General features: G+C 46.4%; 1 protein-coding gene and 1 non-coding gene across 3 annotated transcripts in view; one reads left to right on the plus strand and one right to left on the minus strand.

Moving 5' to 3' along the window:
* The window catches only part of DPF3 (double PHD fingers 3), a 237,036-nt gene extending 216,609 nt beyond the window's left edge, over positions 1 to 20,427 (minus strand). The window contains exon 1 of one of the 2 annotated variants that reach the window (XR_008427345.2): positions 20,371 to 20,419. The gene's annotated coding sequence lies outside the window, so the exon portion shown is untranslated. Of the gene's footprint in view, positions 1 to 20,370 lie in introns of both variants that reach the window. The other variant, XM_045201942.3, reaches the window with a different exon arrangement.
* A 3,318-nt stretch (positions 20,428 to 23,745) lies between these two features.
* LOC112312060 (U6 spliceosomal RNA) lies at positions 23,746 to 23,851 on the plus strand. Its single transcript, XR_002975515.2, has one exon. It is a non-coding gene; the product is annotated as a U6 spliceosomal RNA (small nuclear RNA).
* Positions 23,852 to 25,485: the final 1,634 nt, after the last annotated feature.

Genomic DNA, 25,485 nt, shown 5'->3' on the forward strand with positions numbered 1-25,485 from the left:
CAGTCTGGCTGCTATGCACACTGTCTCCTTTTGAACCCAAGTTCATTTGGACGGACAGACTCAGGTCCATACCTGAGGGTCTGGGGCAAATTGCTTCCACTCTGGAGTGTTCTCATCTGTAAAACAGTTAATATACCTGTTCGCCAGGAGAAGGAAAGGAGTTCACTGCACACAGCACAGGCCTGCAGAGCTGAATACAGGTGTTCGGGAGACGGCGGCTGAAAGGAGTGTGACTGTTTCTGCAAAAGCTGCCGTGTGCCGATACACTACTGCAGCACCCAGCACACGGCCGCGCGCACAGAAGACATCAGGGACATGGCCGTTAATATGGCTACTATGTTCTGTTTTATGATTCATCTCTTGGTTTTCACTGCACTCTTCCTTAGGCTTATCTTAAAAGTCAACTTGCAACTTACAGCTTTACGGTTTTCCACTTCTATGAATATTCAACATATGTCCTGTCCCTCAACTAGACAGAAAGTTCCTGAAGACCAGATACTGTATCCTCGGCTTCTCAGTATCCCCCTTAGCACAGAGCCTTCCCCTTCAGGAGGTGCAAAATAATTCCTAATTTATATGCCAAGCTGAGAGATTGGTTCTCCCCTTTAAGGGAGACTTCTCCCAGCTCCCCGACTTCTGCCCATCCATCAAGGCCCCCTCCACTCCTGCATGAGGCTGACCAGTGAAACTGATTTCTTCTCACCTAAAAATCTGTGGCACTCACTCATCTGTCATATTGTGCCTTAGAGATTCTAGAAGTTTAGGGCAAGCAGAGTTATGGGGCGTCGAGAGCACACATCCACATTGCTTCCACCAGTCCTCGTCTTACAGGTGTATTCTTCTCTAGCCAGACCAGGAGACCTCCCGGCTACACCAGGGGTCCTTTTCATAAGCCAAGTACTCCAGCCACTGGGGCTCTGGAGAGCTTTTCACAGGGCTTCTGTCCCCAGGACCAAAAATGCCAAGAGACCGTCTGAGGTGTGTAGGGGAGGCAGGGCTGGAGGACCTGGACTCCTGACCCGGCTCTTACTAGCTGTGTGAGGACAGAGACTACCCCCAGACTCTGCCAGGCCTTAGTGGTCATGTCTAGACGGTGCGGCACGCAGCAGCGGTCCCTCGGGTACTTCCTGGATCTGCGATCCCAAGCGCTAGCTCTGCCTGTGAGCTGTGCTACTGAGGGACGAAGTGAGTCAAAAGCGCTTTCTACCCTTCTGGTCAGTACTTTGTTTTATTTTATTTTTTCCGGTTTTGGTAGGAGTACTTTGAAAGCTTCTCTGTTCCTTCTGCCCATTCTCCTATCAGGTACACGTCATTCAATGGACATAAAAATGAAAGCACCGTGGGGCAAGGTCAAAGCAAGTGAAGAGCTGCCTGCTCCCCTTCTGTTGAAGTTGGGTGATGGATACATGGAAGCTCTTTACGCTATTCTGTCTACTTTTACATAAGTTGATATCTACCACACTAAAAAGTTATAATAATAATTACAACAAACCCACATGATTCTACCTTTTCATGTACTGATCAGATACTCACTTTCTAGATGGAATCTCCTGAGCCCACCACAAGGTACTGAATCTTTTTAAGATTTTAAAAAACTACATCTGGAAACTGTAAGAATACAATACTTGCTAACCTTGCCCACTGGAGAATAGAGGTGTGAAGAACGAAAGGCAAAGTGGAGCGCTTGGAGTCAGACATCTGGCTTTGAGCCCCCTCCTCCCCCCGATTCCATCATCTTATAACTGTGTCAGTTGGGACACTAAAGGCACCAGAGACTTGTCTCCACACATGCATGACTGGAAGGCTTAAAGAAGCCCATCTGTGCCTCAAAAGCACTTGGTACCTATTTTACACACACACCCACACGCACACTCACATTTAAAGCATCACCACATTTGTTGGTGCGTGTGCAGTGCTGGGTGAACAGGGGTCCTCAGGCTTTAGCCAGCATGCGAACCAGATTGCACGACCTCGCTCCGGAGATTCTCATTCGGTGGGTCAGGGAAACCCAGGAATCCACCTGTGCATCAGTCACCCCTGTGCCCCTCCTGTAGGCAGATCTCAGGCCGCAACGTGAGAAGCCCAAAGAAGCCTGACAGCATAGTTGGAGTGAGCAACAGGGACAACTGAGGGAGGCAAACTGCTCCAGACTCTGCGTAGGAGGAAAACCTATCCACCAGATCAAAAACTTCCAAAGATGGGTGGGGGTGGGGTGTTCATTTCTTTCAAGTACCGAATGGGACTGGAAAGGACAGGAAGAAGGGACGGTTAAAGGGAAAGCTCCATTGTCATAGCCTTGTGCCTAATGCCTCCTCCTTCATGTACATGCTCATATCTCACTTTTATTTTCTAAATTTTATCCAGAAAACCCTCCTGAGAACTCACTCATCTCCCTTCCCGGCTCTGTTGATAAATCTCCCTGCAGGCAGGGGGAAGATTTCAGAGCATGAATTGGATCAAGTCTCTTCCGAACTTAAACCCTCTTCGGTTCTTAGGAGAGAGCACACATCCTTAAAATATCCATCAAGGCCCTGTGCATCCAGTGCCTCCTGACCTCTCTCCCGGTATCACAAGCCACACTTTCCCTTTCTCTCTGGCATTCCAAGGAGCCTTCCTTGGCTCCTCCGACACATCACGAGACTTTTGCACGTGCTGTTCCCTCTGCCTGGGATAAAATGTTGCCTCTTCAAGGAAACCTGCCCTCAACACACCAGACTAGAAGAGGTTCCCCCGCTGTAATCTCTTGCATCTATCTGGACTTTCCAACATAACACAGATCCAACTCTATATTTTTATGTGGTTATTTTCTGTCTCCCCAAAAGGACACAAAAATAAGATCCATGCTGGTTTTGTTCACCGTTGCACACCCATTGTACACACAGTAGCTGCTCCACTGTGCATGCTCAGCTAATGTAAGATAAATGCCAAGTGCTCCATGAGCTGGGGAGACATGTGAATGAAGAAAGGGGACGCCAGTTAAGAAATTCATGGTGCAAATGACAGGCCAGAGCGAGGTGGCCCACTTTCTCCTGGACATGGGCAACTGAGAGTCTTCTTGATTATCACAAGGTCGGGGGTCACTGGACACTGTAAGATCTCAGGTTCTCTTAAATAAAAGCATCTGTCCAAGACTGTCCCCAGAGGACAATGAGAATGTGACTTGCCCCCTTGGGGAACGTGGGTGCTGAGAAAGAGGGCCAGAAGAGATTGTGTGCCAACCTCCTCAATGCCCTTCCTGTTATCTCTCTGAAAACGCAGCTTTGTCCCTCACTATCGGGACTCAGAGAGAGGGGGAGAAGGTCACAAACAGAAATGATCTCCCTCCCTCCTATCTGGAGCCACAGAATCAGGCGAGCTCAGGTTATCTTTGTGTTGCCTTGTTTCCCCAGGGATGAGCGGGGGGGGGGGGGGGGGGGGTGTAGAGAAGAAGGCAAGATTTAGAACAGTCAATTCAGAAAACTTGAATTGGTTTTCTGCTTGGGCATCAGACATATGCCCCTTCAAGGGAGGCAAAACAATCCAAAGTTTAGGTTCTCCAACTAGGCTATCGAGTCTCATCAATTACCCCATGTGGAAAAACTTTGGACAGCAGTTAAAAATAACATAGGGGTCTGGTGTTTGGAAGAGCTGAGGTTTGGAATGCCAGCTTGTCAGATCACCGCCTACCGAACGCGTGTGCTGGGGAGGCGCGCACACACACACACTCACACACAACCCCCCCACACCAGAACAGGAGGGCCAAGGGTGAACAACATGTCCACCCCAATGACGGCATGTGTGCCAGACCAGCTCCCAACTCCCACCCACCCTGGTCGGAAGGACTTTCGAGCCCTTTTCTAGCTGTGCAAAGGGCGGCCCTTCTCCAGGCAGGAAGCACCCTCCTCCTTGGAGGAGGCAACAGGGGATGGAAGCGTGAGCCAGGCCAGTCCTGTCACAGGCTCTGTGAAATTCTGGGTCTTCCTCAGGGGGGCCCAGTGCCAGCACCGATTCAGCAGCACGCAGCAGCCTTAAGTCCTGGGCACAGTGTCGCACTGACAAATCTTTCCTGAATATCTCTTCTAACATGCTAGTTGTAAGAGTGAAAAATAAATAAATAAATAAACGATGTCATAGAGTTTAGAACACCTTTCTTCTAAGAAAATCAGAGCTTCTCTACTTATCTCAGTTTTCTTAAAATGCCACGGTGAGACAAATATCCGCTAGTATGTCTTTCCGTTTTACAGATGGAAAAGTAGGGTCACTGCGAACATCTATTTATGAGGGTAATATGAGCCAACTCTCGTAAGCACTTTTACATGTATTAACTTAGTTAATTCTTCCCAAACCCTCTACAGGCAGAAAATGTCATTCCCACTTTACAGGTGAGGAATCTGAGGAATTAGCAATTCCTAAAAGTTTCCTCTGCAAAGTTTTTACATAGGAATTAGCAATCTTATCCACAGGATGGGGCTTGGATTTGAACCCAGACTCTTCAACTTCCGAGCCGGCACCCAAGCCACTCAGCCACCATTTGCCACGCTCCCTGGGGTGAAGTGTTTGAGCTTTCAAAGAGTGCACGCCTCCAAGGGACCCCAAGAACTGGTGTGACCCCCAGCCCTCTCCTGAAAGCTAGCTCCCTCGGGCCTCGGCCTTCCTGTAGGAAGGAGCAGGCAACATGTAGGTGGGGAAACAGGGAGCCTGTGTACCTGGGTGGGGGTGGGGAAGCACTACCTTCCCCATAAACCAATCTGCCCAAGAGGAAACACCTGCTTAGAGACCTGCGGCCTCATTGTCCAGGTCTGAATCGATTTGAACCATGAAACTAATCCTCGGGGCACCGGGTTTGATTGAGCTATGTGGACCAGCAAGCTCTCCTCCCTGGACTGGGTTTCTATCTTTATTTCCACCAGGCATGGGTTGTTGTGATTGTGGTTTTTAAAGAAAAGGGGTGGTGACAAAAGCATCGGAAGGGGGAAAGAGAGGCCTTTAGATCCACCACTTGCACAGGCTTTACCCCCACAATCCTGCCCTGCTGAGCAAATCCATGCATGCCCTGGCCACCGCTGCCCTGTGCAGGACGGGACAGGTGGCTCACACCAGCACAGTGCCCCCCTCCCAGAGTGTCCCGCTGTCCCCAACACCTGTGGGAGGTGCCCTGGAAAGGACTCAGAACACACAGCCAAGGAAACCAAGGACCAGGGTTCAGTTCAACCTTAGTAAGAGGGAGCCTCTGGGGTGGACAGTCCTTCCTGCTGGGGCACAAAGGATGACTGACACCTTTGGTCACTTCCCATTTACACCTGACCTTCCCCATCCTTACCTCTTCCACTCCTCTGAGCCTGACCAGACTGCACGGTCCTTCCAAACACAGCTCAGAGCCCCCTGCTCCCCAAAACCTTCTCTGACATCCCAAACCATGGGACCTGCTTTCTCTCTTCCTATCTCACAGACCCCTCAGGGGCTGGGCCGCTCCTTGAGCGAGCAGTTTCTTCCTCACCTGGTGACCTCAGGCACCCCCACGTCTTCCCTCACGGCTCCTTCTCACCATTTGCTATGTGCAAGCTTGGGCCTTTCCTCCCTTCCCTCTCCCCACTCCCACTCACAAGATCGAGTGGCCCTCCTGGGGACAAAGTGGAATACTCTCCCTTTGTGTCCCTTCAGTGCTTTCTAATCAAGGTGCATTTTGGGAGTGGGGGAGGAGGTCTCTGGGGTATGGATAGAGGGACAAGAAGTCAGCAGGAAACCAAGGCTGGAGCTGAGCACCCTGATATTAAGCATTAAGTGGGTGAGACTTCTATCTAGGTAGGGCTCAGAGCGAGCTGAGAAGGCTTGGGTCAGACAGAGTCAGGAGACAAAAAAAGAAGCAGAAAACACAAGAAGAATGCAAGAGTAATTAGCGGGCTTTTCCTTCCTGGGGATTTGAAAAGCTACAGTAGAGCCTGGAGGAGACATGCCAGGAAGCTGGACTGCCCAAGGCTGCCTGCTCTGGGCCTTGGAGAAACGTGGGGACACGTCAGCTTTTCACATTGTCCAGACCAGTCCATCTGGGTCACAAAGGAGATGGAACTCCAGGCAACGCTGGGCAATGATAAAGATGGTTCCATAGATCAGAGCTCGTTTTGTTCTTTATTTCTCAGGAATCTGAACACATCCAAGGCAGCTAATGGGTGAGAACAAATGATTACCAGGAGAGAAACCTATATTATTGGGTCTCCTCAGTTTGACAGCTCATCAAATAATAAAATAAGAATCCTGTTTCTCCAAGGAGATGGTAAGAGCTAGCTCAGTCTCAGAAAGCTTCCTGCATTCAGCCTACGAACCGGTCAAGCCCCATTCCTCCCCACCCCTCCCCACCGTGCCCCCGTGCTGACTGGTAGCTCCAGCCCCGGAGATGGCAAACAATGCCCCCTGGTGTGCTTGGGACCATGGAACTATGGAAACTTTCCACATTTCACAGAACTCTAGATCAGTGTTCATCTCAGCTACCCTGTGCATAACTGACCTAAAATTAAATGATCCAAACCTGTTCCCTATCCCCAAGAGATGTGTGTAATTAGATAAAATGAGGACAGAATATGTATAAGTATCTGTTATACTGGGATGGCTGCCCAGAAAGGAAATGAGCACCAGGAACCGGACGGCCCCATGCGCACCCTCCGTACTGAAGGGCTACACACCAGGACTGAGGGAGCGCTACCTTCAAGAGTAAGTGCTAGTGCAGGCTGACCTTTCCGAGTTGACAAACACTTTTGTACAATTCTGCTCCTGCAGCCCGTTATTTCGTGTGCCATCAGCATTTTCTGTGGCTTTCCACGTTGAAGGATATCTAGCAGAGTAGAATCTGAATTAAAACTTGACTTGGGCAGCCCATCTCTACCACGGTCTTCACCTGCCTCCCAACACAGACCCCAGCCTCTCCAGGCGGTACCCTCTTGCAGAGAGCCAACAGTGGATGATCAGGAGGGTGGACAAGTGGGCAGAGGACGCAACAAAGTTGCAAAAATAGGTATTTTTTCTCCCCCGCAACATGAGAACTAAAGGCCCTTACATAAGCCCTGGGACATCACTTCCTGTTTCCCTGCCAAGTGAATTGATCTGCATTGAACAGGGCTGGGACACTGAGTCACAGGCAAAGTTGCATCTAGCTAGACATCGGCATTGTGAAAGTACACGAAAGAATACTTTCGTATTCTCAAAGAATATGTGTCTGAAAGCAATGAGGGGACTACAGTTGCCTCCAGAACTCAGTAGGACAGGCCGTAGATTCTCACCAGATCGCAGCCATGGGTTAAATTATCATAGAATTCTCACCTTCTGGTCTCCTCCAGCTTAAAACCCACAAAAGTCCTCAGGTGGCCCTGACCAGTGTGGCTCAGTTGGTTGGGCATCTTTCTGCAAAGTGAAAGGTCACCAGTTCGATTCCCAGTCAGGGCACACGCCTGGGTTGTGGGTTCAGTCCCTGGTAGGGATGCATATGAGAGGCAACCAATCAATGTTTCTCTCTCAAACATCGATGTTTCTCTCCCTCTCTCTTTCTCCCTTCCCCTCTCTCTAAAAATAAATTAAAAAAATCTTTTTAAAATATATTTAAAAAATTTTGAAAGTCCTCAGGTTTATAAATAAGGCTAAAGGAAATCCCATACACAGCTGAGCCATAGTAGGCAGTTGATAAAAATGTGGTTGATTTATCAGTGGCTATTCACAAGCCCTCAGCTCCTTAGTCCCTGAAAGAGAACAAAGCAGAAAGACTTGTCTTTACTTCCCAAGACCACAGGAGGAAAAATCATGTTTTTTAGGTCTACAGGGATGAAGTGATAAACCAACCAGAGGCTAGAGTAAGTGATGCTGACGTTTATCACAGTTGAACGTGCTACGTGCAGGTAAGGCCTCGCTTTGTGCCGGGGCTCCCTCCCACCCCTGAAACTGAAGAATTTGGGGAAAGGAATTCTGCAGCCTTGCCCTACAGTCAAGGGAGAGGAAGAGAAACACAACTCTAAAGGGCTAGGAGCAAATTAGGCGGGAAGAGCAGTGTTTCTGCTTGCTGGCTTCATTTGCTCAGTAATTTCACACATATTTATTAAATGCCTGCTATGCTAGACCCTAAGGCTAGAAAGGCACGGGCAGCCACTGCCCCGGCCTTCCAGGGCCTTATATTCTAACTAACCAGATTTAAGTATTTCAGTGGCCAAGAAAGGAGAGAATGCTTGGGATTATGGGGCCAAGGGCAGGTGTGGCCGATTTTACCCAAGGTTCAGCAAGGGCCTCACTGGGGCAGAGGGAGTTTTGAAGCATCTGGAAGATGAGCAGGCATATGTTCATCAAGTGTGGGGCAGGGAGGGGCTGGAGGAGCCACAAGCAGTTTGGTGAGACTGTGGGAGTGTGAGGGGGCTCTCTCTCTCTCTAAGCAGGAATATAGAGGGAGGCTTTCAGCCCTGCCTGGTATGGCTCAGTGGATTGAATGCCGGCCCGCAAACTGAAAGGTTGTTGGTTCAATTCCGGGTCAGGGCACATGCCTGGGTTGTGGGCCAGGTCCCCAGTTGCGGTTGTACAACAGGCAACCAATTGATGTTTTCCTCCCTCCCTTCCCCTCTCTCTAAACTTAAGTAAATAAAATCATTTTTTAAAAAAAGAAAGAAGAAGAAGTAGGCTTTCAGGATAAGTTCACCCACATCTCTCATTCTAAGCTTCTTAACCAGGAGCCCATGGACCTCTAGAGCATCCACTGATGGGCTTTTCAAAGTCTGTGAACCCCATAAAACCATATGCAGATGCTCACATCTATGAGATGGTCCACAGCTTTCACAGGATTCTCAAAAAGGTGAAGGAGACACACTCGAAAGAATACCTAGTAGCGTGAACACCAGACTGTGGCGTAGACGCCATGGTTTTCTACCTCTGTATCCACATGTATAGCTTAAAGGGGTGAGTGCAAGGAGACGGGAGGAAATTATTATTTTCATCACCAAAACAAACATTTGTGTGTCCTGACTGTGGGCCAGGTGCTGAGCTAGACTTGAAAAACCAATACCTCTTTCCATACAGGCACATGGAAGAAGGTTTTCTCCACCTCCTGTTCCCAGAAGTAGGACTGTAAAGTCAAGTCCCTAGCTGTGGATAAAAGTCACCCAGAGCAATTCACTGCAATCCCCAGATCAGGCTCCAACTTTAGTTGGCAGTTGCCCAGCAACAGGTAACCCCAAAGACACATCAGCAAACTGAGATGCCAAAAGGGCACTTTGTGGACAAGCTTGTTCTGAAAACTAACCCCCATGCAAGTCTGCCTGCCAGGCCTCTCTGGGACTGTTGTGGGGAAAAGCAGACTTTGCAGCCAAAAGGGGGCTGGCGGGGCAGCTGGGAAGGTGTGCAGATGAATGGTAACGTGTTTTCCCACACTGGAGAGTAGGCACAGGGATGGGTAACTGAGGGTAGCGGGAGGAAGCAGAGAAGGCAACTGGTGCCACTTTTAGACTGTAGCTACAACTGCTTTTCCAAGCAGGTCCTGAGTGGATCTCAGCCACATGTAAAGATGCGAGGGCTTAACCTCACCCACGTCCAGCCCCGCCCTGAAGCCATCATTCTGCAGCAGTTTGACTGAACTCTGCCAGGGTCCGGGTAGCCGAACCACAGGCCTGAAGCTGCAGGGAACCCAGGGAGCCGTTTTGACCCAGCTCTCCTGGGCAGCTCACTCTTTTAAAGAGGCAGCAAACACAAAAAAGGCAGAGAGACCTCACTTTCTAAAATTCAGACTTTTTTTTTTTTCCCCAATAAAAAGCTCAGAAACTCCTTCAGCTGAGTTGGGTGAGACTGGGATTCCTCAAACAAAGATTCTAATTACCTTGCAGAAGCCTTGGGAAGGCGGGGCCTTCTTCAAAACCCATCATCCCTTCTCCAGAAAGGTCCTGGGGGCCAGGGGAAGGGGCAAATAAATATGTCAGTCTGGGAGAGATTCAGGAAGAACAAATGCGGAAGTCAAACAACAACAAATAAGGTGATATAAATCCAGATAAAATATTAAAATCATTAAAGGGCTGCTGCTCCCTGAAGATTGGGGAAAATGAAGAGAGTTAATTAAAAGCAATCTCCATGCACTGCTGAGCCAGCCGGCCCTGATAAATCAACAGCTGGGCGGCTGTGCAGGGCAGTCAAGGGGCTTAAGGAGGGGGAGCCTGGCTGGGGAGGGGCCGCTGCCACAGAGATGACAGTGACATTGAACTGAACGTGGTGACTTAAGTTTGCTGTTTTATTAAATATTTTATGACACTGAATAAAGTTGTCCCTCCAAGAAGGAGAAAATGATCAGTAAGCAAAGAGGGGGGAAGACAAGGATGAAGAGGCATTGTTTGTTTGATGCAAAACCTGGTTGGGTCTCTGATGTCTGTGTGTCTGATCTCGTCCCCAAATGCAAAGGCTTTTGGTTTTTCTCTCTCCACCTGATCGGCACAGGTAGATGCATCTTCTCAAAGCTTTCTACAAAACCGTGGGTTATGTTAGTTTTGGGGGCTGGGGAAGGCAGTTCAAAGTCCAAGGAAGGAATGGAGAGGAAGAAGAGAGAGAAAGACCTTCGAAAGTCTCATTGCTGATCCAAGCCATGAGCACAAAACTAAAAGGCCCTTAGAAATAATGGGAACTTTTTTGCTTGCTTGCTTGCTTGCCCTCTATTTTTTCTCCTTCCTTTCTCTACTCCCTTCCTTCCCCCTTTTCTCTGCAGTCAGATAAAGTTTTTGTTTTTCCTTTTAAACAACAACAAAAAAAAAACAGCTCAGAATTTTCAGGCTCAATCTAAATAAAAACCCAGCAATTTTAGAAGTGTGACAAGAACCACCCTTCTCTATTCTAAGGAAACCCTCCAGTTCTTCCTTGATGGAAATATAATCAAGAGAAATGATTGGGGGAAAGTGTTTTTTTCTCCTCCATAGAAGTGGGATTGGAAGGGGAGTGTGTGCATGGGGAAACATAAGGAATTATGCATTTGGATATGCATTTTAATTAGGTGGACAGAAGCAGCCGCCTGTTAATTTTTCCTGCTTGTTTCCACTTAGCATTCATCACGGGCAGAACCACCATAGAACGCTCCCACGATAATAGATGGCTCTGCAATGGCTAAGTCCTCAGGGAAAATAATTAGCAGGAGAGAATATATTCTCTCCACTCCCGCTACCCCATCCACTGTGCCTCCCCCATCCTCAGCACCACATTGCCTCCCCTCCCCGCACCTCCCCACCCCCAGCCGAGAGTGGTATCCCTAGAAGCCTAGTGAATAGTTTGGCTCCTGGTTTACAGGCATTTACTTTGCCGTTCCAAAGAACGAGTCTGGAAGGAAAAACAGACAGACTGGAGGGCTTCCTCGGAGTGGAAGCTCCCAGATGAAAGGACAGGGGCTACCGTGATGCTTCATTCTCAGGGGCAGCCCCGCCAGCAATCAGTGTTGGCCAGGACAGGATGACGGAACTCCAGAGAAGGTGGGACAGTGCTCCTAGAGCTCAACTGGCAGCAAACAAAGCCATGTGAAGAGTTGTTTGTTGAGGAGAATGGGAGTTGGAATGACATTTAACTCAATTTGTTTTACAAAGTAAAGGAAATGTTGTAAGTTTTGCAGCAAGCTTGAATCCAAAGCATTTCCAAGGCTGCAAACCAAGATCTAACTCTACTTCTGATTTGACCGTGGTCTCCCCCATCCCACTCCAGCCCGCCTCCGGGCCCCCCCCCCCACCCCTCGTCAAGATGCTCTCCATCATCTACTTTGTTTAAAGCATCAATTCTTGTTGCTGGTCTCCTGTGTCAACAGCACCCCCTCCTTGCTCACTAGCAGATTTAAGCTCCAGCCCCACTTTCACCCCTTTCCTCTCCTAGGAATCCTCTCGATGAAAGGAGGAGCCTGGATGGTGGACAAGCTCAAGTTCCAGAAGAGGGCTCCTGTGCCCTCCAGGATTCTGTTTTCCCTGATTTTGAGGGTGAACTCAGTTCAGGGCAGCCAATGGGAAATAAAACGAGGCTTCTCTTGAGCTCATAGTCTCACCTATTTCAAACCCAGACAATGAGAAAATCCCACAGCGATCCCAGAGCTATTTACACACAGCTGGATGAGTAAGGCTTTGCACTTCCTGAGAAACAATGATTGCACATGATATGCAATGCCAGATTCCTTTCACTTATTTCAGTTTTAATATATTAAAATAATGTTTAAAATATGAGGTATTGTTTACTCTCTGAGAAGGCCTCCATCAGCTACAGGAAACTGTAGTTGTAGTAGTGCCTTACATTTGGCTTTACACCTTCGGAAATGTTTTCACATCCATTATTTCATTTGGACCCCCTGAGGGTCAGCAGGGCTGGGTGTAGGGGAAGGAGGAGAAAGGAGACTCAAGCGCTTCTCCCTATATAAGAAGACAAGCCTGATTTAGTTACTAACTCTTGATTTTCAACCTGTCCAGTCATCCCAGGTGCTCCCTCAACCCCCTGTCACCTGATGAAACCTCTCTGCCTAGGAGACCTTCACTCCAAGACTCACCAGGTAACTAGGACTGCTAAGCTCCTGGAATCTCTGCAACCCAGACCCTGGCCCCCCAGAGTTCCAGATGTCAGAGGAGGGAGGGGGACAATGGGAACGCAATCTCTCTGGCTGGGCATGAAAGAAGTGAGTCTCTGGGTTTCCAGGGCATTCTCCCCCCAAAATAAGTATATTCCTACAGAAGGAGGGGAATAAATTAGTTGAATCCTATGACAATATTTTTCTTTACATTTATAAGGTGGGGTTGCCTGTAGTATCTAGAAACATAGTCCCTACTTTTTAAAAAGTCTAAAAATGAAGGGGATCTAGACATATACCTGAAAGAATTAAAAGCAGGGACTCCAACAGCTACTTATACACCCATGTTCACAACTACATTATTCACAATAGCGAAATAACCCGTGTCCATCATTGAATGAATAAACAAAATGTGATAACACATACAATGGAATGTTATTCAGCCATAAAAAGGAAGAAAATCCTGACACATGCTAGAACATACATGAACTTTGGGAACATTATGTAAGTGAAATTGACCAATCACAAAAGGGCAAATATTGTATGATTCTGTGCGTACGAGCAGAATAGACACATTTATACAGACAGAAAGTAGGATGGTGGTGACCAGGGACTAAAAGTGGAGGAGGGTCCATTTGGAATGATTTAAAAATTCTGGGATTGGAGAGTATCAATGGTTGTACAACATTATGAATGCACTTAATGTCAATGAATTATACACTTAAAAATCATTAAAATGGTACGTGCCCTCAATGTTAGATTATGTTCTATATATATTTTACCACAATTAGAGAAAAAAGTTAAGGGGCTGCCTCTGTCTGCTGGGGTTCAAGGTAACCATTTTGTTTTGTCTTTCATTTGGCCAAAGTCTCACAAGTTAGGCTTCTATGAATTCTCTGATGGGTTTTGCAAACCCCTCTCCATCCCTTAGGCCTACAGAAAGGTTTTGACCAAAGGAAAGCCTAATAATAGCGACTCCAGAAGAATCTGGGGTGTTCCAGAGGCATATCACTGAAGGAGAAGCAGAGAATTGCAATCAAGACGCTCCTGATACCTTCTCAAGACGCTCCTGATACCCACCCGGGTATACCAGCCTCTTTGGGGGGTCTGCTAGGCACCTCCATTTCCTCAGCAGTAACATGGGTACTCTAGAGGAAGCTCAGTCAGACATCAGTACAGGTTCACCGTGTCAGCTCACTGAGCAACCAGGTGTCTGCAGCTGCCCAAATGGAAATGAAATAAGCACTTTATTTCCATGTTAATTGGGATGGGTGCCAAGGTAGAAGAGAGGGAAGGTCCAGGAAGATGTGGAAAAATAAAATCTAGAGATGAAAAATCTTTTGCTGGATTCCCCTACTCCCTCAACACATTGAAAGAAAAGAGTGAGAAAAAGACAGGTATTCTCAGTAATCACACAACCAAAAACTTTATCGGAGTGCTTATAAATAGCAAAATAGGCCAGTTAGTCTTCCCACTTCTCTTTCCTCTTTCCATTCTCTGGTTGGGGTGCTAATGAGAAGTGCTCAGAAGAGAAAATCGTGTTCTAAATGGGCCACACCACCTGGTCTTCAGCCCCAGGCCCTGAGAAGGGAGAGGATGTTCCCTGTCAATTAGAAGCCCAAGTGGTAGCACTACGTGGCTAGACTGGCCCAGAGAGGACGAGACTACAGAAGAGTGTCCCATCTCAGCAACACGCTTTAAAGCCACACTTTTAAAACAAGGAAGAACTTGAAGTCTGGCCCGACTGTCCTCTTCCAGTCCTAACTGATAATAATAAGAGCCACGAAGTTTCTGACTCAACATATTATCTTCATCTTAACAACAAGAAATATACAGCTCGGAGAATTTTTGTGTACGAGATCACATAGGTAGTTGGTGGGAGGGCTGGGGGCAGAGCTCAAGGCTTCCTCTCCCGGAGATTTTTCTCCTCCATTACTCTGAAGTCAACATAACTGCAAAAGATTAGCCACCGGTGAGAAATGAATCACACAGAAGAGGGTCAGAGTTTGAGACAGGGTCACACTGATGGCAGATGAAAGTTTGGGGACTGGAAAACCTTTTGGTGGAGCTTCCAATTACAGTTAATAAAAATAGCAGGTTTTCAAAGTGAGGAACAACAACAACAACAACAAAAACCTCACTCATTTCACAGCAACCTGAGATGACCACAGCCTCTGGATTCAGGGACGGTGGAGAGGCTGCAAAAGAAGGATTAGACATGTGCCATCATTGTTCGCCAGGCTCAGAACTGAGGCCTGGGTGGTGGAGGACTCAGTGTGCGCTATTTGAACCCCACTATTAGAAGCTCTGAGCCTAATCCCCCCAACACACTACTATTCACAAACACTCTACCTAGAAATTCTCAACAGCCTGCCCCTCTTTCCCCACCCCACCCCCGCCTCCCACCCCGCCCAACACCTTCCAACCACTGCTTTTAAAACTAATGCAAATCACAGGCTTCAAAAACCTTCCTCTGGTGACAGTTTTATGATGCTAGCTCCATTCATCCATATGGTTTGACAGACTGTGAAACACTAGTAACCGGACCAATAAGAAAAACAAATTACAAAAACACAGCACCTCATCTCTCCCCAGTCACTCATACAACCAAAGAAAACTTTGGAACTTGCAATGGATCATAGTATCAGTCTCTCTGGGTGTTAAACAATCAGCTTTTCAGTTCCAGACCACACAATGGTTTTATCCACTCCCCTATCCCCACTGTATCTTTCCTCTTTAAATATGTAGACATTTAAATATCTACATATTTAAAGACTACTTAAAACTAGGGTCATGCTTTTTACACAGGCCCCTTCAGGGAAATCTGCCTAGGCAAAAAACTATTTTCAGTGGTTGTGGCATTTCTTTGGCAGGGGGCTTGCCACATTTGGCTACATTTCTGTCTTCTAGTGACTTTCTGTACACTCAAAAAACCACAAGGTACTTTGCAAGAGATTGGAATAATAAACAGGCCTGGATTCTGGTGCCTTTTTATGACCCAGCCCCCGCCACCACTACATTCAGTGTGGCTGCACTTCAAAAACTGAAACATCAGCCTCAGTTTCCTTTCCCTTTCTGGTGCCTGCTCAAAACAAAGCATGCTGACTGTGACATTCTATTTATTACATTGATCTGAACAGATGGCTCTTAAACAGCTTTAGATACTATGATCTTTTTCAGATGTATCCAAATTCCAGCTACCTGCATGATCCCAAAAGACAGAGGAAGATGAGAAGTCTCCAATAAACTGCCTCTGAATTTCAGCCCACCTTAGGGATATAAGCAGCTGCATTCCACTGTGCTCTCTGGCTGTCTCCCAGGTGGTCTGCAGGCCGGGCTCCTTCCAGAGGTTTACCCTGTGACAATGCCTCCACTTGCGTCCTGGCACAAATTAATCTCCTTTATGGGTATCTCATCAAAACCAGACATTCGTCCTGCTGAAACATAATGTGTGCTAATGAAGTTTGGAGAATTTAGGGCTTTTTTTTTTTTTCCAGTGGCAACCAGAAGCAGATGGAGAAGGTGGTTCTTAGGCATCTGTTGGCTTAAAATGTCTGAGGGTCATTTTTCGTTAGGGCTAAAGTAATGCCCATAAAAGGCTGCAAGTTCACAAAGTCCCAACCCCAACTTCCCGTCCTATTCTCATTCACAAAGAGCTAAGAGGAGATTAGAACCAGGAATGTGTTCCCCCTACCTTTTCATCTCTGATATCTAACCTGCCACAGCCAAGAGCAAGGTCTGGCTTCTAAGTGGCTGACAATTACACAACTTTCGCAGGCACAAAACCTCTTTAGATTAGAATGCAATGTATCCAGATCATAGAATGTATAAAGATGAAGATTTGAGGTCCATCTATACACACGACCTGCTGACTGACCTTAGCTAAGTAAGTATATCTACTTCTCCCAGAATCGTGTCCTTAATAACTAAATGGATATAAACAAATGCCTCTAATGAAGTGAAACTCCTTACAAAAAAAAAAAAAATCAGTACAATTATGTATGTTCACAGTTATAAGCATGAAACAATAGTTTACTGGTCTCATTCTTTACCAACAGTTATTTGAGGTAAAGCTCTGTTGGTTTACATGGAATAGTTAAATAATAATAACAGTTATTCTTTTCTAAGCAGGCAGTTATAATAATAGATTCATACGTGCATAATCAAGTCTGGCAGAAGGTGGCAAACATTCCCGGTTAAGTGCATACTAACCAGGGTTTTGATAACTTAATAAAAGTAAGCTGTTTAAAGCATTGATAGCAGATTTGGGAAGCGTGGTTTACCTGAACTAGAATAGCAAGTAAGATTACAATTCATATTAAAACCATTGTTTCCTAGGTATATAGATATCAACCTGAACACGATAGGTAATGTGACTGACACACAGACCTTTATCTAATCCATATTTATGTTACCTACATGTGTAATTACTTCACTACATGGCCTTTATCTTGCTTGTAAGTGTAATAAATGAGTGACTCACACATCTAGGTTCAGACAATGTAGCTGCTAAATAAAATACTGTGTAATACCCATCTACACTTCATACATGTTCATCGACACTTTAAATTCTATCTGTCCAGATGTGACTGCTTGGTTGTGTGGCCACCTGCCAAGTCCCCTTTGTGATCTGATCAGTCCAGGCAGCTCCCGTTTCTGCCTCTAACACCCTGTTGGGCAGTAATAAGATGTTAAAGGCAACAACAGAGAGAGAAGCCAGGCTGTCAGCTTCAGAGAGAAGGGGGCGAAAGGTACAAGGAGGAGGAATAGGAAAGAGAGCTGAGGGGAGATCAAAGACAGGCAGAAAGAAAGTCAAAGTGCTAAGAGGAAATGTGGCTCCAGGAGCTTGGGCCCCTAAGAAGACCCCAAAGCAAGGAGATTCAAATTGTGCCATCCAGTTGCCTGAGCTATTGAATAATTGAATGTCCTATGTGCAAAAAGCTAGTATAAATGAGAAACGGTCCGTACTCAGGGTAGATAGGGCTCTACACAGGTGTTACATGAAACCTGATCTTCTTTCGTCTCAGAACATTACCTACCACCACTTTATTCCCCAAACCTTTGTGTGACCAGTTTCAGTAGGGGGCGTTAGTGGGGTTGGCTTTTTTTTTTTTTTTTTAAGTGGGGAGATGAGACTCAGAACGCACACAGAGAAAATGCTAATGTCGTTCGGTTCCGTTTCATTGTCAGGAGAGACACAGGAGGATGAAAACCTTGCTCTCCAAACCACACTCTCTGCTCCCCTCCTCCCAGCACCAACATCCATCCATCCTTTCGGCTTGATGAGTCTCTGCGCTTTGTTCTAATTTAGTCCATGCATAATTTATTCACGTGTGTATTGTTTCCTGATCAGCAACTTTTAAAAACAAATGAAAAATAAGATGTTTTATTAAACAAGTTGTTTTAAAAAATAAAGGCAGATAGTGTTGGTCTCCCAATAATAACGTGTGTGCTCCCTCCCACCTTAGGAGTTTAAAAACCGTCCTGGGCGCGGATGGCCGGGGTTATTGTTTACACCCCCTTACCCGTCCCCCCCCCCAGCGAAAGGGGTTGGGGTGAAAAAAAGAAGCAGCTAATTACAAAGGACCACTCAACTCCCACCTAGAAAAAGCCAGCGGGAGTGTTGTGCGTAGGCTGCTGTGCGAGTGTATGGAGACACAGAACTACAAACACATCACATTGTAACTGTTACTAATCAAAGTTCAAGTATAAAAATCCATAACTAATTCCACTAACCAGAACGCGTTTCTGTCCCTCCCCCCACCTCTAACCCAACCCTACATAGAAACCCTTCTGCAACACGTACCCTTCTGCAGTCCAAAAACAAAAACAAAAAGCCGGAGCGAGCCCGGGAACCCTGGAGCGTGGAGACATCGCGCCCGCCCGCGCGTAAGCCGGCTCCAGGGTAACCAGGGTACCGCTTTCCCAATAGGAAGCAAACCTGACGCACATGTGAGATTTCTCTAACTTGAGTTTACCAGGTGGCATCAACCTGATTATGTGATTTCGACTGGAAATGGGTAAACTGCAAATCAGCTGTGGGCTCGGTAGAAACCCACAGCATCTGCGGTGTGGCAGCGCGAGCGACAAGGAAAGCGAGGATGCGGCGAAGTTACGCCCATTTATTCTGCCATAAAACAATTTCTTTCTTGGGTAAAAGGCTGTGGCGTAGAAGTGCAGTATATTAAAGGTTCAGAGCGAGAACCGATGCCGGGGGTTGCTGCTCCCTGATCAGCCTCAGTTTCAAATGTCCACTTAACAGTAGCTTTACTATATATGTATGTATTTAAAACTCCGAGACCTGGGACGTTCTTACCCTTTTTCCTATTACTGATGGGAGGGAGACAAGCTGGTGCAAAAGCATTCCATCCTCCCCGAGCGCTCCTTAGCAATAGGAATCTCCCTACTGCGCCCCGCCCCCCCGCAACCGTCCCTCCTTCAAGGTGCAAACCCGAATTTCAACTCTAAGAGGAGGTGGGGGTGCGGACAACGATGCGCGGAGTTGAAAGAACCTGGGTGGGCATACGCCACGCGCCCGCGAGAATTCGGCACGAAACGCGCCCCCCACCTGCACTGCCCCCTCCCCTCACCCGTGGCTTCCAGGCGGGCTGGAAAGACCCGATTCCCCGGGCGCGGGCTCCCGCCCACGTAGCCGTGATCCGGACAGAGCTCCCTTCTGCCAACATCACTGCCAACAGCACCCCTTTCAGAGCGACGCTAGTTTTCCGAAGCCACCCCGGCTCCGCGATCGCGAGCGGACTTGGCGGCTTAACAGTTCCACGGACTGGAAGGAAGGAAGGAAGGAAGGAAGGAAGGAAGCCAAGATGAAAAGGAGGAGGAAGGCAGGCAGGCAGGAATTGGCTGTTGGACCCGGGGACTGGCCCCCGCGTGTCCTCGTGCAGCCCGCCCCCCTCCGTCCCGGATCTGGGCGTCCGCTCAAAGTCTCCCAGCGGCGGCCAGAGGCACCTGCCCCTCGCTCTGGCCGGGAGCAGACGCTGCCCGCTCAGGCAGGGAGCTCCAAGCTGCCTCTTCGCCTGCCGCGGCTTTTCACCCAGAGGAGGCGAGAACACCATTCACGAGACCTGCAGCTTCCCTGCCTCCAAACCAACCCCAAGTTAACCTGCGTCGTTAATTCACTATAGCCATTTCGCCCACAAACACCCGCAGACATACCGGCGACCGCCCGGAGCGCCGTCACGCTCCGGGGGCTGCCCCGGCAGGAAAGCCCCGGGCAACCACCTGGACCCCAGGGCTCCCGGGACCCGCTGCTCCCCCTGCAGTCCTCCCAACTCCGGAAGGTTTGCACAAACTAACTCCCCGCCAGCGATCGGAAGGAGGAGAGCTCCTTGCAAACTCCGGAGCTGCGGCGGTCCGCTCGCCCCGGTGGACTGAGCCGCGGGGCGGGGGCCGCGGGCTCCGGAGGTGCGAGGCTCAGCCAAGTGCACCCAGGCGGCCCCCGCCCGGCGCTCGCTCCGCGCTCGGCCGCCCCCAGCGCCGCGCTCGCCGCCCCGAGAAGCCCGGCACTCGGGGGACCGTGTTGTCCCCGAGCTGCTCACGAACCCCCAGCTGCAGAGCGCTGGAGCGCCAGGCTCCCCTGCCGGTATCCCTTCTCTCTCTCCGTCCGCCAATTAAGCAGAACACAAACGTAACAATTTTCTTCTTGTTAATTGCATCTCCTGACATTTCTGCGTGTTGTGGGGAAAAAAAGAAGGTGAAGAAGTAAGAGCTGAAAGAAAAGAGAGAAGCCCCGCAGCGGCTGCAGGCGCCTGCAAGCGCAGTACACTGGCAGCGCTCGGCACGCAGAAGGCGCCTTTTTTTTCATATTGAAACCACGCGGAATATGTACATTTTTTAGTCTTACTTACGCTTTCAGGGGGTTGTGAATGACAGTCGCCATTTTGCTACAATGTAACAGAATATTGTCTGTCTCAGAGTTCTAAAGGTTCGCTCAGGGGAAGCAGTGAGCCAATCAGAGCACGGGATACCGGCCCGCCGGCCAATCGACGCGACTGGTCGCCAGGTGGGCGGGGCCTGCGCGGTGGTAGTTATTAGGGGAGCTGTCAAAGCCCAGAGGTCACTCCCTTTTGTAGAGCCCGAGTGCGAGCAGGTCTTAAAGGGGCAGTACCGCGCGAGCAGCTCATTTTCGGACTGAGTAGAGTGCAGACGCACGGCAGAGTATTCTAGTTTGGTTGGAGTTTCTACTTTCTAAGTAAATGCAGAGAGTTTGCGCTTCCGGACATAAACATTTAAGTATTTTCAACAAACCGTTGAACTCCATTCATTAGCTTTTGGCTTTTCTATTACGTTTATAATCCCCAAAGGGCAAATCCCTTGTTCCCGTGCAAAAGTTGGAAGGCTGCCTTTTCGTCTAACAAATTACTACACGTGCCCAGGTGTTTGCTAATGCTCTCGGTCCTGCGGCTTTTGAACATTCTCATTCCCTAAGTGTTTTCTTTATCTCGGCCACCTTGCTCTCTCTCTCTCGGTTTCTTGGAACTGCCGCCGCTGTTCCTGGCGACTCCAGGACAGCAACTCCCCTCCCCCCCTGGAATGTCTCAATGTCAGGCCCGCTCCCTCCTGTAGCCAGGGCTTTCGTTATGTAATGCACGGTGGTCACTCCGTGCGGTTCCCCACTACCACCCCGTCTGTTTTACACACATACACCAGAAACTCCTGCAGTGATCAGACTCAGGGAGACTGAAGAGTCGAGTGGGACCTGGCTCTTAGACCTGGCTCTGGAGTAGGGGAGATTTAAGGAAATTTTGGAAATGTGTTCGACTACTGCTAGTAACTAGACTGAAGTTGTAGGACCTAAGCTGGGTATTGCCAGAGTCTCTTTCCGTGAATAGTACACGCGATTCTGGAGACACCTTTCAATACTTGGGTAGAAGGCGAAAAGAATTTGCTAATGAATAACCTGATGTGTCCAGAGGTGTTCAGAATCTGTGTCGGCTTCAAGTGTGAGCTCCTTCCTCACTGGCGAACCTCTGACAAAATTGAGAGATTTCTGTGAAGCCAGCCTTCCTCTAGGCAGTCGGGAAGCTCGAGGTGGATGAAATCGCACTAAATCCTGAATAGGGGCCTCATTAGCATGCAGAAATCTGGCTACCATCCCAAAGTTGTTTAATCAGGTCAAATAGCTAAGATAGTGGGAGAGGGGTGGGGAGGGGGGGAGAGGAGAGGCCAAATGGCCAGTTCTTCAGAGCTGTGCCCTCTCACTTGCTTTCTCAGCGCTCTTTTCAAGGCATTAAATACAATTAAAAATTTTTTTGTAAGTTCCAAAACTTTCAGAGTTCAGCTCCATACATTATTGGAGCTACAGATAAATAGAACAGGGCCGAACCAGTATGCTTGTCAGACTTCACAATTTTAATTGCCTCAGCCCTGGCTGGTGTGCTCAGTGGATTGAGCACCTGCCCAGTCAGGACATGTGCCTGGGTTGCAGGCCAGATCCCCAGTTGAGGATGTGTGAGAGGCAACCAATTAATGTTTCTCTTGAACATCAATGTTTCTCTCCTTCTTTCTCCCTCCCTTCCCCTCTCTCTAAAAATAAATTTAAAATCTTTTAAAAAAATATTTAACCCCTTCATCCTACCTAGTTAATAGCAGAGTCAACTTCTATAGATTGCTTTGTACAGTATCTTGCCATTTGAAGTTACCCTCTTTTCTAAAAATTAAAGTTTGAAAAATCCCTTTCGTATTAACTTGTCAAGGGATTGGTTCAAAAGTTAGTACTTTGCCTGGGATGGGTCTTGACAACATTAAAAAGCAAGCATTGTATTTTGATACAAGAAGAATGAGGTTGATTTCTCCCTCATATCAATGTTTCTCTCCCTCTCTTTCCCACCCTCCCCCTCTCTCTAAAATCAATGAGCATATCCTAAAGTGAGAAATTAAAAAAAAAAGTATGAGTTTGAAGTATCAGTCAGAACTCTCATCAGCCTCTTTGACATGTTAAAATTACGGCAATTCCGATTGGAAGACAACAGCATATTTTAATATATGCAGTCTGATAAGGTAAGCAGGAAATGTAGAGTCTGCCCTGAACAAAGGCTTACAATTTAATAAGAGAGGGGAAATAAATTTATATTACATATTAAAGCAAAAATACACATGGTACTTTAAGCCTATATAGCCACTCATTGTATTAAGGTCCAGATGCAGAAGCCAGCATAATTCATAAATACTGGCACACTTGAAAATGGCAGACCAGATCTGTCTTTTCTCTGAGAGATTTTAATCCCAAACTTGAACATTTAAGTTACATTTTATAATGATTGAATTGAAAAAATAATGAATTAAAGATGATTTTTTTGTTTAAATTTTTATTGATTGATTTTAGAGAGAGAGAGAGGAACATCTTATTGATGCCTTCATTATTGGTTGATTCTTGTATGTGCCCTGATCAGGGATTGAACCCACAACCTTGGCATTTTGGGACAATGCTCTAACCAACTGAGCTACCCAGCCAGGGCAAAGATGGGATTTTTTAAAAGTAGGGTAGCCTTGCCTTTTATAATCTAATGGAATGTCATTTTAACTCTACCAACATAGGTATGACTTTTAAATAATGTTGTGAATTCACTTTTTATCCATTTTAAGACATATAAGAGCTACTATTATTTAAACTTTTAAAAAATAACTTTGTATATTAGATCAAGATTTCTTTCTTTTTTTTATGGCAAAGCAGGTTCTACCCCTCAATTTACAGATGGCCTGATCCATCTGCAACAAGGCCAAATTTTTCAAATAATCCTTAAAATGTACTAATCTCACTCCCCTAAAAGGCACGTATTTTTTTGCCAGACTGCCTAGAAGCAAGTAGACTGCCTAGAAGCAAGGAGGCTTAGCTTGAGCAAGTTAAAAGGAGACAGGGACCTTGAATCGTTTTGGAGAGTGGTAAATTTTACATGAATTGTGCAAGGAAGTGCAGTATATGGTTAGAAGCCTGTAGGCTGGAATCCACCTGCCTGAGTTCACCATTTGTGAACTGGGTGACTTTGGGCAAGTTTACTTAGCAATTTGAATGTTTCCTCATCTGAAAAATGGCAATAATCATAGAACCTAGTTCAGGTGACTCTTTCCAGGATACAATGAGGTAACTCATGTCAAGACTCCAAGCTCTCAGTCTATGCTAATTATCTTTTTTTCTAAATACACTTCATTCTTTCCTGTTGACATAAACAATGTAGGGCATCTAAATGAAATCACATGTCAGCAAAGTGAAATTGTCACGCTGGCTGGCTTCAGCGGCACATACACTACAATTGTATGGAAGGGTACAGAGAAGATTAGCATGGCCCCTGTGCAGATGACATGCAAATTTGTGCAGAATTCTATAGTTTTTATTAAACATTGATTTTTAAAATCTTCTATAAACTCATTTATCAATCATTTTTCTATTGAAAAATGTCTTTAAATGGCATTTACTCACCACACAAACAACTATTTAAAAAGTGGATAAGTTTAGGTTGTATTTTCTTGCTTTTGCCCCTTTAAAGCAGTAAGGGGCTTTCATTTTGCACTCTAACTTAAGAGCTGCGTATCTACTTTATTTGGTATCACCTAATTACAATTTTGAAAATATGAAAAAAAAATAAAAAGTGAAATTGTCTATTAGATTTAGTGTGTTGAAACTCATTAATCCAAGAAAAATGAACAAAGAAAACTTTGATGAGAACAAAATAATATTGGGTTGGCCAAAAAGTCCGCTTATTTTTTCCATAAAATAAGACACGGTTTTCATTTTCACCAATAACTTTATTGATTTGGATATTTTGAGTATGTCGGCTATTTCCCGTGTGGTAGAACATAGATTGTTCTCAATTGTTGTCTCAATTTGATCGCTATCAACTTCAATTGTCTACCCAACTGTGGAGCATCATCCAGCAAGAAATCAGCTCAAAACTCCCCAAACCACTTTCGACATGTTCGATCAGTCACGGCACCTTCTCCATATACTGCACAAACCTTTTTTTGAGTTTCAGTTGCATGTTTACCTTTCTTGAAATAATAAAGCTTAATATGGCAAAAATGTTGCATATTTTCTTCCATCTTCAATATTAAAATGGCTACCAAAAAATTCGCCAATTTTGAAAACCTTTTTTTTTAATGCAAGCTGATAGGTCACAATACAATCTAACAAAATTATTTCAAATGAAGTTAAAGACAACTAAGCACTACTAGAGCCATTTTACAGAAAAAAACAAACTTTTTGGCCAACCCCCATAATTAAGACTGTTTCAGCTAGGGGTTATATAACTACTTAAACCCTCAAAATATTCTCTGGCTAATTATGATGCCAAGATGCTTTTAAAATAACATCTCTAAAGCTCTATAAATATTTATATGTTTGTATACACTCATCTCTCCTTATCTCTTTTACCTTGATATAGCTGGTCAGGCAGCTTAATTGGAAGGCAGGGTGGGCGCAGTGATAGCCATTTCCTCGCCCCACCTGGACATTCTGGAGCCGTGCTGTCCAACGCAGAGCCATGAGTTACACGGAGCTACCTACCACTTGAAATGTGGCCAGCCTGAATTAAGATGTGCTGCAAGTGTAAAAAAACATATTCTAGATTTCTTAGACTCAGTACAAAAAAAAAAGTAAAATATCTCAGTAATTTTCATGTTGATTACATGTTGAAATGACAATATTTTTATTTACTGGGTTAAATGTAAATGCTAAAAGTAATTTCACCTGTCTCTTTGTAACATTTTTAATGTGACTACTAGGAAATCAAAAATTGCGGTTCCTGTTGTGTTTCTGTTACACAGCATTGCTCCAGACAGTGTGTATGTGAGAGAGACCAGGGAAAGAAGGGTGAGGCCTTTCTCAGTCATGTTAATCCATTTTGCGCTGACTTCTCAAATTCAGCCTTGACATCAGTTAGCCAAACTTTCTGGTACAGCTCAAGTATGTGCTCAATGCCACCTATCCAAAGGAACATTTGATTTGGGGTACAACCAAGGACCCAAGA

This window comes from Desmodus rotundus, chromosome 7, assembly GCF_022682495.2.
Source record: "Desmodus rotundus isolate HL8 chromosome 7, HLdesRot8A.1, whole genome shotgun sequence".
Classification (NCBI taxonomy): Eukaryota; Metazoa; Chordata; class Mammalia; order Chiroptera; family Phyllostomidae; genus Desmodus; species Desmodus rotundus.